At 43.2% G+C, this 15,200-nt stretch overlaps 1 protein-coding gene and 1 long non-coding RNA gene across 3 annotated transcripts in view; both read right to left on the bottom strand.

Annotated features, from left to right (window-relative positions):
• LOC120403911 (complement receptor type 1-like) overlaps positions 1-15,200 on the bottom strand; it is a 626,098-nt gene that overhangs the window by 76,432 nt on the left and 534,466 nt on the right. The gene's annotated exons all lie outside the window — the stretch shown is intronic.
• On the bottom strand, positions 247-12,188 carry LOC120403918. The gene is made up of 5 exons (XR_005597796.1): positions 12,035-12,188; positions 7,858-7,947; positions 4,504-4,605; positions 2,862-2,904; positions 247-296 (listed from the first exon to the last, which is right to left on the bottom strand). It is a non-coding gene; the product is annotated as an uncharacterized LOC120403918 (long non-coding RNA).

Here is a 15,200-nt window from a genome sequence, read left to right as displayed (position 1 = left end):
CTCTCTCCAATGAAACATTTTTGTTCGATGATATGGAAGAAAAAAGAAGAAGTAACCCAACAGAAGTAATTTATATTCTCAATTTGTATTTAATATTGTAAACGTCTACCCTACTCTCTAAGATGACATTTAAACAGAAGACCACCACACCAGCTGCATATTTTTGGGTACAGGAAAATATTTTTCTATAAAAATATATACCTTTGATGATCAAATTAGATTTTGTTTCACTCATCTGCAAATCATCTTCTGGCGCAATGTGATACTTTGGGGAATCCAGATTTACACCGTAAGAACTGAATAGTAAGAAAGGAGAGAACATTTGCTGATTAAATATGTTTAAATAACAAACAAATTGAAATGTAAGTAGTTTTTTTAAAAAAAGGAACCTTTTTATAAAACTAGAACTGTTTAAAGAAAAAATTGGAGGCTGAATATTAGGAAAATATTTTGATTGTAAGATGTATTAATCAGTGGAATTCTCTACCAAGCGCAGTGGTAGAAGCATTACTGTTTTGGAATTTTACAGCCAGCAAGGACATGATACTGTAAAATGCTTCCCAAAATAAAACAAACCATATTTGCAAAATCTTATGTCCCTTATATTTTTCAAGAATGTAAAAAATTCTCAGAGGGATTACATTTTAACAATAAAACACATTCAGCATCAGGCATTAAATTTTTAGGTGTATATGTTCACTTTATTATTGTCCTTCACCAAGAGGGGTAAGTGTTGTACAAGTAAATTTCACAAAACAAGCAATATTTTTGCCATGGGAAGGAGGTCTCTTAGTCAGAACATTATTCCCACACAGAGTCACTTTTGTATAAGTATAATTTATCTTGTAGACTCAACAGCTCATTAAATGCAAGAACAGATTAGTATTTAATTTTCTGTTTTGTCTGATGAGCATATATTTTGCTACCTATATTTTGCCAGCAATATACAAACAAGGCTGCAGGAACTACATTTAGGTTGGTTCTCTTTCAATATTGTTCACAGTGAAATTCTAGCACCCACTAGATTTCATAGCATGGAAGAAATTGCACATGACAACATGATGCATGTGAGTCAACAACACTGGACAACTTCTACTACAATAAAAGCTCATTTTTGCTGGGTGAGTATCTTCACTGATGAACTGCCAACACTGGATATTATATTTAAATGACAATGCAAACTGGGCTGCTGAATATAAAGCTTATCTTAACCAAGCTACCCGCTTGATGATCATGACAAAACGGAACAGGATTGCATGAGCATAAACTTCACTTCAGTGGGATAAAGTCCAATAGTCCACACTATTAAATAAGCCTCCTTAAAAACACTCACTATAACAAAACATTTAGTGAGAAATGAGAAGCAAAGTTGGAAATTCTAGACATCAGACTGGATTTCTGAAGAATTTCGTTCTAAATGTTTAGGAGGACATTGTACCAATGATTGTTTCTAGGTTGCTGCAGTCTATTAGCTTAGTCAGGGCTTGGACATCACTGGCTTTACTTGTATGGATTCCAGGGAGTGTCATACTAGAAATCTCATTCACCACATAAACAATACTGGGCAGGTGCTTTTTAAATTCAATTGTAAGCCATGTTTAGGTGGGATGTCAAATATGCAAATCTTTTCACAACAGTTAACAAGAGATGGTGTCACCTTGAAAGAGTAACCAAGTTAATCAGTAAAAGGCAGACGTCACACAATCCAACATGTCAAAAGCAAAGTTAATCTTTAATTAAAAATAAAAATTAGATTAAAAATAGACTAGATATTAGGTGTAAGTCGAAGGCATCTCAGTATAAGTGAACCCCAGGGGAATATTATTCAAGTGAGACTGTTATAAGGCAAAGCAACTATTTAAAAAGCCTTCACACAATATTATCTGGCAGTGATACAAAGAAAGCCTGTACTGTGAGAACACAACTTCATGAGCACTTCTACACAAATCCTGCTTTGGGTTTTTAATTTGCCATATTTATATTTTGCAGGTTTGAAGACTGAGATGCCCCTTAGGAGAAACATTCCTGAAGGTGCACACCTTGGGCCTTAGCCATAGCCACTTCATGTGCAGAATTCCTGCTGAAATAAACTAGAGCGCGGCTACAGGGTTGTGTCCCAGTGTGGTGAACTTAAGGAGCAGACAGGGAAGGGTTAAAGGAAGCAAAAATTTGAAGAAGGAGTTTTGGACAAACCACAGCAACAAAGAATTTCTAAATCTATCAGAGATTTTTGTATTTTCATGGTACCTGGAGCAGCCCAACAAACATCCATGGCTCTGTCTTTTTCATGACCTGCAGTCTTATTTAGATCATCTTTTCCTTCTTGTGCATTTAAGACTGATGCACTGATGAAGCACAATGGTCATGTATTGGACCACAGCATCAGCTAGTCCAACAATTTTCAAACTATGGTCCATGCAGCATTTTGCAGGCAGTCCATGGAGAGCTAACGGTTACATGATGCCGACTCTCATTCTAGTTTCAAACTGTTAAATCACACTGAAAAGACAGCTCTGGGACTCCGAGAGGGCAGAATCCCAGAGCTTGGGCTCCAGTCTACACAGCAATTTTCAGTCCCGCAGCCCTAGCCCTGCGAGCCCATATCAGCTGAGCTGGGCCAGTCGCGGCTGTGTTGTGGTTCTTTTATTCCAGACCAACTATGCATCATTCCTTCAGTGCTGCATTTTCAGAGCACCATATATGTAACGTTTCCTGACATCCAGGTATGTGCAAGAAAAGATAAACCCTGCTGAAAAGGTAGAGTAAGTCTCAGAAGGAAATACCTGTTAATGCAGTAAGGAAATGCCATGAAGATAAGGTGAAAGTTAGTAAAGAATAAAAATATTTTTCTGCTAGCTTACCCCTTTTTCTTTTTCCATTTTTTATTCAAACCTGCAACTATTCCTTGAAGAAAAACAAAAAACAGCGATAAGGCAGGAAGTTAAATTGTATTTAATATTCTGGTAAACACAGCTAGCAAACTTCACAGATAAGTAGTATGGAAAAGCCCTCTTGTATCCCAGATCAAAAATCATGAGAAGCCCTTTCTCATCCAGAAACTGGTTCTGATGTTGGATCTCCCAATTTATCACATCTTTAATGTGTCTATACCCTGCTGAATGTTTAGATTTTAGCTCATTCAGAATGATGTTTAGTACTCAGTCTACTTAACATTTAAGATGTTCAAGCTTTACATCATCTGTTTCCCTTCAAGCACCTCCAAGCTGTTTAAGGAATTTTCTCAACCAAATAGTCACAGGATATATTCTTATGTCCAAGGTTTAGTTTGGCTTATTTAATTTCTTCCTTGACTGATGAAATATTTAAAAAGAATAAATAAAAATTAGAAAATGAATCCATCCGCACTTGTCAGATTCTCTCAATCTTGAACTTGCAAATGAAAACTTCTAAATCAGATCGGGCTAGTAAAAAATACATTTAAATTCAGCTACTGAGATTTCAGCACAGTTTTCCCTGATTAGCACACAGGGATTGTTGCATCTTAGAACAATTCAACAGGAATACAGATTGCAGAGTACTTTGGGTTTGCATATTCTTAGTCCACATGCATCAGGAAACCTGCTAGAAACCTGCTTGTAACAGCCATCTCTAGCATGGCTGTGCTCTAAGCACATATGGACCCTACCTGCTGCTTGACAAAGCTGCTCTATGACTCCAATTTAACAAGTCACTTAAACACAAACTTAAAGCACCTTAATTCTGATTGACTTCAGTGGGATTTATACATACACTTAAGTGCTTTGATGAATGGGGGCCTATACAGTGACAAAACTGTTCACAAAGTTGAAGCTACTACAGCCTTTATGGGAATTCTCTGGGAAAGGGTTGCACGTGGGTTCACAATTTGCTAGCATGATGACTAAACACCCAGGCTCTGGTAAGTGGAGTCCTTTGCACTGCAGACTGACTAACTGAATGGTGGGAACTTCATTTATACAAGTAACAACTTTCTTATTCCCACGAGGCTAGACTGTCAAATCCAACCTAGGAAGGGCTTGCTTGGATCTTCTGACAAATACGCAGTCCTAAGTATGGAGCAAGTATTCTCATCCAAGACAGAATTACAGAAGTGAAATGTCACTCCCTTTCTGTTCCCCAATATTGTGCACACAAATTTAAGACCGAATCACAGCAGGTTTCTTAGCTCAGGAAAATATTGTGAATAAATTATAAGTCTATAGACAGAGAAAATAACTTAGAGTATTAATATAGGCGTCTCTCCAGGGAACAGCAGTGTAATCTCAATCATGGGCATAGATTTTATATGGAACCCAAGGGCAAAAAGTTAGTCAGTGGCAGAGAAATTCAAGTATCCTAAATCCAAGGACCTTGAGGAGTTAAATGGTGGTGGTGGTGGGAGGGGGGGGGGCAGTGGAGATGAAATAGAGGAAGTGCAATAGTAAAATAGCCTGGACTGTGGACCTCAAAACACAGTCATAGCTTAAGTGCATCAAATTATTTTTTCAGTATTAAGTTACTTACCAGTGACGATGGCGATGGCAATGGCGGCGACGGTGATACCGACGACAGTGGTAATGTTGCTGCCGATGCCAGGAATGCCAATGCGTGTATCAAAGCCAGGCTCTAAAGAGAGCAAAAATGTGAGCTAAAATATGAAACCATATTCATGTCAATAACCTACAGGAACTCATCTACAATTCATGCACCTGCAGCCACACTAGTACCCTAGATTACACCAAATATGAGTGAAAAATCAATGGAGTCTCATAAAACACCACATTATAAAATAAATCATCATTAGCTACTGGAAACCATGATCTGACCCCTCGAGAATCTTACAAAGAAGAAAAGCAGCTTTGCAAGGGATTGCATACATATGTATCTTGTAACGGAGGCAGGAAAACAGTTGCAAAAATGGATGAACTGATCTCAGTTTAAAGGCTTTCTACAATGTAAACCAAGGGATGTTAACTCTTCTCGTAGACATGCTTCTAGGGTCCCATTTTCCAAGCCTGCACTGGCCCGCCACGGGTTTGTTTAAATACTGAGTGAGCACAGAATCATTACACGTGGGCTGTCTAGATGGGGTATCAGAATATCCACCCTACATGTTATGGTCAGTGTTAGGGTATGTCTACATTGCAATTATACACCTGCAGCTGGCCCATGCCTGCTTTCTAGGGCTAAAAGGCTGTTTAATGGTGATGCAGATATTTGGGCTCGGGCCTGCAAACCTCCCACCTCGCAAGATCCTACAACCCCGGCTCGAGCCTGAGCCCAAACCTCTACACCACAATTAAACAGTATCTTAGCCCGAGCCAGCTACAGATTTTGAATTGCACTGCAGACATATGTACAAAAAGCCTCGTAATCAGTATTTCAAATGATCCAAATAGATTGATTCAAGAGACAGACTTTTGCTGTCCTTACTAAAGTAAGGCCATTTAGTATCCTCTATAGCTGCTGGCTAGACATTACATGGGTAACTCCTTGCCACAGATTGAACAGAACCGCAGTCACTGATGTCAATGAGTTTTGCATTTAGAAATCAGACTCGTGTAAATCAATGCTCAGACTAAGATTTTTAGGGAAACTGTATGAAAGATTACAATAGTGACAACGAGGGCAAAGAGTGCTCTGACGTGGCCTTTCAGTGGCTCCTGGAATTACTGAACCTCTTTGTCCTTAGATCTGAACCTATTCACTCATGAGATCTTAATTTTTCCTCCTTTGTGTGTAGGTGAAGTAACAGCCATTTTTTTAAGGATTACATTTCCAACAGCAACCTAACTGTGGAACCTGGTGGGGATAGCTCAGTGGGTTGAGCATTGGTCTGCTAAACCCAGGGTTGTGAGTTCAATCCTTGAGGGGGCCACTTAGGGATCTAGGGCAAAATTGGTCCTGCTAGTGAAGGCAGGGGGCTGGACTTGATGACCTTTCAGTGTCCCTTCCAGCACTATGAGATAGGTACATCTCCATTTATTATTATTAACTTCCAACTCCCCGCACCCCCTGCCCCAACAGCAAGAATCTGCCAGGATTCTCTCCTCGGCCCACCCTCCTTCCCTTGTGCACCCTGTCGTTGGGATCCTATCTGCTCGCAGCTTTGGATGCGATTGTTATATTGACAACTTATACAACACCCGTTTGGATTCCCTGCCAGTAGCTTAAACTGCACATGGCAAAAACGGAGTTTGTGTTCCCTCGCAAATCGCCTCTGATTGAACAAAATCCTCCTCCTCTCAGCTGCTCATGCCTGTAACCTGGGCATTATTTTTGACTCAGTCCTTTCTATGGACCCTCATGTCCGGCTATATCCAAAGCTTGTCATTTTCCCTTCTTAAGTTTTCCAGGTTGCAGCTTTTCTCAGTCCAGATTGCTAAAGCTCTCATCCAAGCCCTTATATATTCTTCTCTATGGACGTGGATTCTTTTCAGGTTTATCTCAACCCCTATTCTATTCATCCCTCGACTGGGACTCCCTTCACCACCACATCAAAAATAAGCAAAAAACAAAAGTATCCTCTTTCAAAGCACATCTCATCACAGCCCTGCCTCACCTACCAGACGTCTCATCTCATGATGTCAGCGACCAGCTGAGCTCTACCAACATACCCAACCTTCATCGCCTCTTAATCCACTTCTCCTAGAGAACCTCCAGGCTTTCTTCCTTACCTGTCAGAAAGGCTCCTGAAAACCCATAGCCGCTACCTTAACCTCTAAAAAACCCCTATTTCTGCTGCAGTGCCTATAGAGCCCTGCTATTTTATATAAGCCAAAAACAAGGCAAGCCACACTGCACGCACAGCTAATCTACATGAAAAGATGCTGCCCTCCCTTCCTGCCACCTTCACCCATTTGTTGCATCTTGTTGTTAATCTGGATTTTGAGTTCTTTAGGGCAGTGGTTTTCAAATTTTTTCTGGTGACCTAGTTGAAGAAAATTGTTGATGTCTGTGATGTAATGGAGCTGGGAATGAGGAGTGTGGGAGAGGCTCAGGGCTGGGGCAGAAGGCTGGTGTGTGGGGATGAGTGCTGCAGGGTGGGGCCAGGAATGAGGGGTTCAGGGTGAGGGAGGGGGCTCTGGGCTGGCACATGGGGTTGGAGTGCAGAAGCGGGTCAGGGCTCTGGGCTGGGGATGACGGGTTTGGGGTGCAGGAATGGGCTCAGGGTTGGGACAGGAAATTGGGGCGTGGGGTTCAGGCACAGGCTTACTACGGGCAGCTCCCTGTCAGCAGTGCAGCGGGGGTGCTAAGGCAGGCTTCCTGCCTGTCCTGGCACCGCAGACCGTGCTGCGCCCTGGAAGCGACCAGCGGCAGGTCCGGCTCCTAGGTGGAGGTGTGTAGCGCCCGCACGGCTCTTTCCTGCAGGCACCCCCCCCCCCCACCGCCACAGCTCCCATTGGCTGGGACCTTTATGCAATATTGTAATATAAGTGATACTATGCAGGTAAATCATTCCTGAAACAGCTTTATTTCATATTTGCCTGTGATGCAGCAAAACTGTATGAGCATCCCGAGGATGGAGGCATCCCCACCTATTTCTGAGTCAGAACTCAAACATACAATTACTTCCTGTTCCTTTGGTCTGAACTGCACATTTCTGAATCAAGCAGAAGTCATCTCACTGATGGATGCTCCCAGATTGCTTTGCAACAAGGTTCTTGAATAAGCAGGTTAATTGTATATTGTCACTGATCCACCAAGGAACTTGAAACTAGTTATTGAAGCTAATTTTGAGTAGACCTATTCAGTGAGGGAACGTCTGACATTTCCATCAGCGAAGGGTGGCCCCAGCAAATTTGTTCCAGAGAAAATAAAATACTTACGACCACAAAACTCTCCAATGGTTGACCACTCGGAGTGTGTCTGACTTACCAGGGCTTTTAACAGAGCCACCACCGCACCTGTCTGCCAGTTCTTTGCCATTAGTATCACGACGGAGCCTTCGTGGGGCCCCACACTGATCTATCAGAAAAACATAAGAACACATTCTCATTTAATAGGAGAGAGATTTATTTTAAATAATTTCACACAGCTGCCATTGTTGAAAAGGATCCTGATATGCCTTAGATGCTACAGGGACCTGCCACAGGCCAGGTGAGCCCCGTTGTGGGGGTTCCTCAGGTTTTCCAGTAGCCTATAAGAACAGACAAGCTTCCCACAGCCAGGGGTTTAGGGTATGGCTACACTTGAGAGTTGCAGCGCTGGTGGAGGCTTTCCAGCGCTGCAACTTAGTAACTGTCCACACCTGGTGGTAATTTAACTAAATTACTCTTTTTTTTTTTCTATGATGCCTCTCTTTGTTTTGTTGTGAACTGAGCCCGGGAGCTGCTTATCTAAAAAACAAACACAGCTCTTGTTTGCTGTGATCAATCTGTAACTGACTGTGAACAATCAATTGAGATAACCCACTACCTTGCTGTGAATGAGGCAGGCAGGGGGATGAGTGTTTGCTTGAGGAGAGAAACGGGGCGGGGGGGGGGGAGAAAGGGAGTCCTTCTTATCTAGTCTGCAGGCTGTTTGCAGTTGAGAGTAAATGAGGGGGTCAGGGAAATTTTCAGATTTTGCAAGGCAGGGAGCTGATACACAGTGTCGGCTCCAAAAATCCACTCTCTCTCTCTCCCCCGCTCCCTGTCACACTCCCCCACCCCCCTCTTTTGAAAAGCACGTTGCTGCCACTTGAACGCTGGGATAGCTGCCCATAATGCACCACTCCCAACAGCGCTGCAAATGCTGCAAATGTAGCCACACTGCAGCGCTGGTAGCTGTGAGTGAGGCCACACACCAGCCCTTTCCCTACACAGCCGTACGAAGACAGCTGTAACTCCCAGCGCTGTAAAGTGTAGCCATACCCTTAAACTAAAGGCCTCTTCACTGCTGTGCTAGGTCAAGTTATCTAAACAGGAATTAGCTGAGCGAGAGGAACCACGCTGCAAAAGAATGGTGGAGGTGCAGAGAGTGGTTGGATTAGCAGCACAGCGTAGCTGAGTCCCCACTGAACAACAAGCTCCAGCCTAAGCAACTCTCATGCTCCCACCAGCACTCCAAGTGGGCCAGATTTTGAACCCAAAATTCTATACATTTATCAAATCTAAGTTCTTCCAATTTACATGAGGAAGTACCAGCTCCTACTGCTCCTTCGGGAGGCACAGTTGCGGTTTGACCTGGGTAATTATGACTAAGTCAAAAAGAAGAGGAAAAAGCAGCTGTGAACATTACATCAGTTCCCCATCACCAGCTGCCCACTCAGAGTCAGGAGCTTGCCAAACTAATGTTTAGGAATTTGCATCTTTAGAGGGAAGACATATTTCTCCCACTTACACATTGTCACAGCGAGAGCCCAGGTACTATTAGTTGGGCTATGCTGCAGACTACTGCTGGGATCCCATTCTTATATTCTAGGGGATGCCCATAGCAACCCCTACATTGAGCTGCCTACCATTTCCCTTTAAGAGCTCTGATAGTTCTGTGGTTTGAGCAGGGATGTGAAAGGCGCAGTGTGGTGCCTCTTGTTGTCACCATCAGTTACAAACTACCAAAATCTGTCATTTCCCTTCAGTTTTACTCATCAAAACTTCCGAGAGGGACTTCTAAAACCCCTGAACCTGTTGTTCTCATTGAGCATTCGTTGCAAGGTGTTGCCATGTGCAACTCAGAACTATGCATCTCCATCCCTCACATCAAAATATCCTTTGGCCTAGGAGAACGAGAATCGTGTTGGGAACCAGGAGATGATGAGTTCAACTTTCATTATTTCTACTGACTGGGGTTAACAATCCTGTGCCCTTCAAAACCCAAGTTATCATGGAGCAACCCATCTTCCCTGAATGAAAGCTACACAAGCTAGAAGAGAACCCGGATCTCTAATATGGCAGACCCAAGTCTCATCCACTTAGCCTAACTGAAAGAATTTGCCAAATCTAAATACTTGGCTACGCGGTGTGTACGATGACGTTATGCGTACATATATAATCCATTGTCTTAGTGTGTTGGGTATCCTCCTCTTGTGGTTGGTCTAGATAACAATTTATTCCTGCTGTCACCTGTTATAATTAGTTCTACAACTTGACAGAGGTCTATCCTGCAGTACCTTAGGCCCAAGAGTCAAACCTCAATGACACGTGGAGGTGGAGGACGAGACATTAGTTCCACATAGACTTTTCTTTTTTCTTTTTAAAAAGCCCAGAAGTTACATAAAACCCACAGCAGACACAAGTTATTAAAATTGCAAAGCATTCAGCAGTTAGGAAACCACAGAATTAAGGTTACCCATGAGATCTTAATTTTTCCTCCTTGTGTGTACATGCAGCGACAGCCACTTTTTAAGGATTATGTTTCCAACAGCAATCAGGTTTCCCATAAGTTATATCTTTAGATGATTAATGGCTAACTCAATTTCCTCATGTTCATGGGTTTGCCCAGCAATCAAAATATTGTAAAAGCAGCAAAGAGTCCTGTGGCACCTTATAGATTAACAGACATTTTAGAGCATGAGCTTTCGTGGGTGAATACCCACTTCGTCGGATGCATGTAGTGGAAATTTCCAGGGGCAGGTATATATATGTAAGCAAGAAGCAGGCTAGAGATAAGGAGGTTGGTCCTGAAGTTTTTTTGCTGCAGGATGGCCACCTTAAGATCTGCTATTGTGTGGCCAAGGAGGTTCTCCTACAGGTTTTTGTATATTGCTATTCCTAATAGCTGATTTGTGTCCATTTATCCTTTTCCATACAGACTGTCCAATTTGGCCGATATACATAGCAGAGAGGCATTGCTGGCATATGACGTACATTACATTGGTGGACGTGATGGCAACATTAACACCACCCTATACTGAAAACCTACCGACAGCTATGCCTACCTTCATACCTCCAGCTTCCGTCCTGGGCACACCACACGATCCATTGTCTACAGCCAAGCACTGAGGTACAACCGCATCTGCTCTAACCCCTCAGACAGAGACCAACACCTACAAAATCTCCACCAAGCATTCTCAAAACTACAATACCCGCTCGAGGAAATAAGGAAATGGATCAACAGAGCCAGATGTGTACCCAGAAGCCTCCTACTGCAAGACAAACGCAAGAAAGAAACCAACAGGACTCCACTGGCCATCACATACAGTTCCCAGCTAAAACCCCTCCAACGCATCATCAGGGATCTACAACCCATCCTGGACAATGATCCCACACTTTCACAGGCCTTGGGTGGCAGGCCAGTCCTTGCCCACAGACAACCTGCCAACCTGAAGCATATCCTCACCAGTAACTGCACACCGCACCATAGTAACTCTAACTCAGGAACCAATCCATGCAACAAACCTCGATGCCAACTCTGCCCACATATCTACACCAGCGACACCATCACAGGACCTAACCAGATCAGCCACACCATCACCGGTTCATTCACCTGCACGTCCACCAATGTAATATACGCCATCATATGCCAGCAATGCCCCTCTGCTATGTACATCGGCCAAACTGGACAATCTCTACGGAAAAGGATAAATGGACACAAATCAGATATTAGGAATGGCAATATATAAAAACCTGTAGGAGAACACTTCAATCTCACTGGACACACAATAGCAGATCTTAAGGTGGCCATCCTGCAGCAAAAAAACTTCAGGACCAGACTTCAAAGAGAAACTGCTGAGCTTCAGTTTATCTGCAAACTGGACACCATCAGCTCAGGATTAAACAAAGACTGTGAATGGCTTGCCAACTACAAAACCAGTTTCTCCTCCCTTGGTTTTCACACCTCAACTGCTAGAACAGGGCCTCATCCTCCCTGATTGAACTAACCTCCTTATCTCTAGCCTGCTTCTTGCTTGCATATATAGACCTGCCCCTGGAAATTTCCACTACATGCATCCGATGAAGTGGGTATTCACCCACGAAAGCTCATGCTTCAAAATGTCTGTTAATCTATAAGGTGCCACAGGACTCTCTGCTGCTTTTACAGATCCAGACTAACACGGCTACCCCTCTGATACTAATCAAAATATTGTTTTTTTCTGGTGGAAGTAGAACAAGAAGAAGATAAAACCAGTCACCTTTGCATTCAGGGACAGACCCATTCCAGACTCCACTGATGTTATCTTTAGTTGTACAGTGAATGGAGGCCTCTCCAATAAGTGAGAAATTATGGACACATTTGTAAGTTACCGATGAGTTACAGACAAAGATTTCCACGTTGCTACCATTGTGCGTCCATTGGCAATATTAGGAGGAGGAGAACAAGTAATCGCTGAAGGAAAAGAGAATGGCATCATGAATATTAATGCACATTTCAGTTAGAGGTGAACTGTAAAGATTAAGTAAACATTTGTTTACAATTCCTCCCCACAAGGGGAAAAAAAATTCAACCATTAGAGAGTGTAATTAGTACTGTGTCTTAACAAAATGTGAGGCAATACCTTCTTTAGATTGACAAGACTTTCTGTTTTCAAACTTTTCTCCACTGCCAACATCCTTTCAGCTAGAAGATTTTGGCTTCATTAAACAAATCCTGGATAACAGCTGGATAACAGCCTCATCAGAACACACCCCTCCGCGACATTATACACAAAGAACTGTGGGAGGGGGTAGAATTGGTGCGAGTGGGGGTGGGAAAGACCAGGAGGGCCACAGAAGGGTGCGGGGGGGGGGGGAAAGCCCAGGGGTGGGCTGGGCAGCAGCCAAAAATGTTTTTGTTTGGGGCGGCAAAAAACCTAGAGCCATCCCCGCATACAGCACAGCACCCAACTCTATGGGTAACATCTTCTTAAAGGGAAAGATCCAAACGTGTATAACTTTGTTTTAAACTAAATTATGGTACCTGCTGTAGCCAAGTATCAGGGCTTTGCATGTCTGTATTCTATTCTGTTTGACAAACATAGGCTATATCTTAATACTGATGTGAATTTCTTGTGCAGTCTTAGACTCAAGTAGTCTGGCATGCCTGATAAGGAAAATACTTGATGTATATAATAGGCCATATATTTTTATGTGCAAAAATCCTTGTCCACATCAAAGATAGAGATGTTTTCCCAATATACTAATTAGTGCTATTTGTAGCTTTCTCTGTGGCTCCCTGAATGCAGCGTGTCTCTTCTGTTTGGTATGTGGCATTTTAGCATGAATTTCTGATAATGTGTTCTTTCTGGTAATAAGTGCCTTTCTGGTAAATGTGTGCACAGAACACAGACAAGATTGGTTCCCATATGGTTACAGAACTGCAAAAAAGTGGAACAATTTTCAGCTTGTGTGATTGGAGGCTATCTGGATCCATATTATAAGACTGTCCTACATAAATGAGGAAAAGTTGAGGTGTCTTTATTATTCTTTCGTTTCACTCTTCATTTCTATGGGGAATTTGCCAATGCAATATCACTGTCTTCCTTTTAAACAACTTAAATAAAAAAGGGGCAATAGCTGCTGAAAATAGCAATTCCAGGCCTAATAACCACTGGGAAGCATTTGTTGCTCAATTTTATCCTACTTTTTTTATAGCATGTTACTGTGGATCAGTATATTTGATTTGGGAGAAATGAAGTAACAGCTGCCCAAATTGAGCTTGAGCACTCCTGAATTTTGAGGGTGTTCAAATCTGGAAGGGAGATGCTAGATTCCCTTTCTGAATATTAGCTATATCTGGAAAGGAAAAGTCAATTTCTGCTTCCATGTCTCAGAAGTGGAAATCCTCCTATGTGCCTGGCACTGTATCTAAAGCTGCCCAGGTCCTCTAGTAGAGCTTCCTCCTTACTTTTCATTTTAAATTCTAGTGGGATTCATGTACCTCCCTTGCTAGACTTCAGATAGAGAGATGCACTGTCCATTTAGTCCATCCAATTCTTTGGGGGCTGCAAGGTGAGATCACACCAGTACCCCTAATCCAGTCTGTGGATGACTTCTGAAGGGGATATCAGTGCCAACGCCTTCTACTCCTTGGGCATACTTGTTCCTGCTATGCTCACAGTGCCACCTCGTTCTAGCAGTGAGCTCTCCATTCACAGCAAGCTGCAGCATGAGGACTCAGTTACCTCACGCCCTCCCCCTCTCATTCCTGCTGATTGCTGCCAAGGGAATGCTGGGAAATGTAGTTCTTTCCCTTCTCCAGGACAGGCTCTATAGGCAGGGAGCCAACCAAGGAACTACAGCTCCCAGGGCCCCCTGTTGGTTCTCAGCTCCCATGCTGGATCCCTGCCGCCCCTGCAAATGTGCCGCCCCAACCACCTGCTTGCTTTGCTGGTGCCTAGAGCTGGCCCTGGCTGTATGTAGATTATCAGGCCCGTCCCCCACCCCCCTCCAGTAAACTACATCATTGTAGGAAGCCATCAGGAATTTGGGTCAAGAGATCTACATACAATGACATTCTGGAACTGAACTTCCCACTTTGGGAGAGTTTAATACTAAAGTAGCGAGGTGACCAACTTGCCTAATGCCTCTGAAAAAGCCTCCATCCCAGCTGTTAGGCTGGGTAACTCAGCAAGAATAAAACCAAGTTGTTGCTGCTGCTTGAATACCAAGTACATAAATGCACTGTTACCTAAATGCAATAGTGTGCGTGTAAGCAGAGTCAGGATGAGATCTACCCTGACATCTGGTGGTACATTATGAGGAGTGGGCAAAGGAATTTTAGGAATGTGCATTTGCATTGGTAAACCCACTCCACTTAGCATAACGCACAGCAGCATGGGATGGTTATTTTCACACTGTGGAATCCCCAATTTCTTTGTTATTGGGGCAGGAAGGAAAAAAAAGTGCTGTTACCTTAATTATGTGAATGAGGAACTATGAGACTGCTTTATGACAGAAATGACTCAACCTACATTAAATAGTACTTGCTAGACAAGGGACATGGGTTCCAAAACCCAGTGAATTGAGAGAGGCTGGGGACAGGTATCTGTACTTGGTGGTGCAGGCTCCTTGTGTGAGCCAGAGGCCCCAGTTTTGCCTATGCCTCTCTCCACTGTGGAATGTCAGAGTTAATTTTTGATTCCCTTAAGACTCTAGATACAGGTTACTGAGATGAACTCACTTTGGACCAGTAGTGCACTAGCACTGGGCTCCCCTACTGTGAGTTGAAATCACTAAGAGTTGAAATCACTGGAATCGCTGAGCTAAGAGCACTGAGTACTGTGCTAACCAGTGGGGGAGCCTGAAGCTATACTGTGGAGCAGAGCAGCTGGCAGAGTGGAGCGAGCAGTTTCCGAGGACGGCTGGAGCGGCTCACAGGAC

Source organism: Mauremys reevesii, linkage group 4, assembly GCF_016161935.1.
Source record: "Mauremys reevesii isolate NIE-2019 linkage group 4, ASM1616193v1, whole genome shotgun sequence".
In the NCBI taxonomy this organism is placed as follows: domain Eukaryota; kingdom Metazoa; phylum Chordata; order Testudines; family Geoemydidae; genus Mauremys; species Mauremys reevesii.
This window is presented reverse-complemented; position numbering and strand designations above follow the sequence as displayed.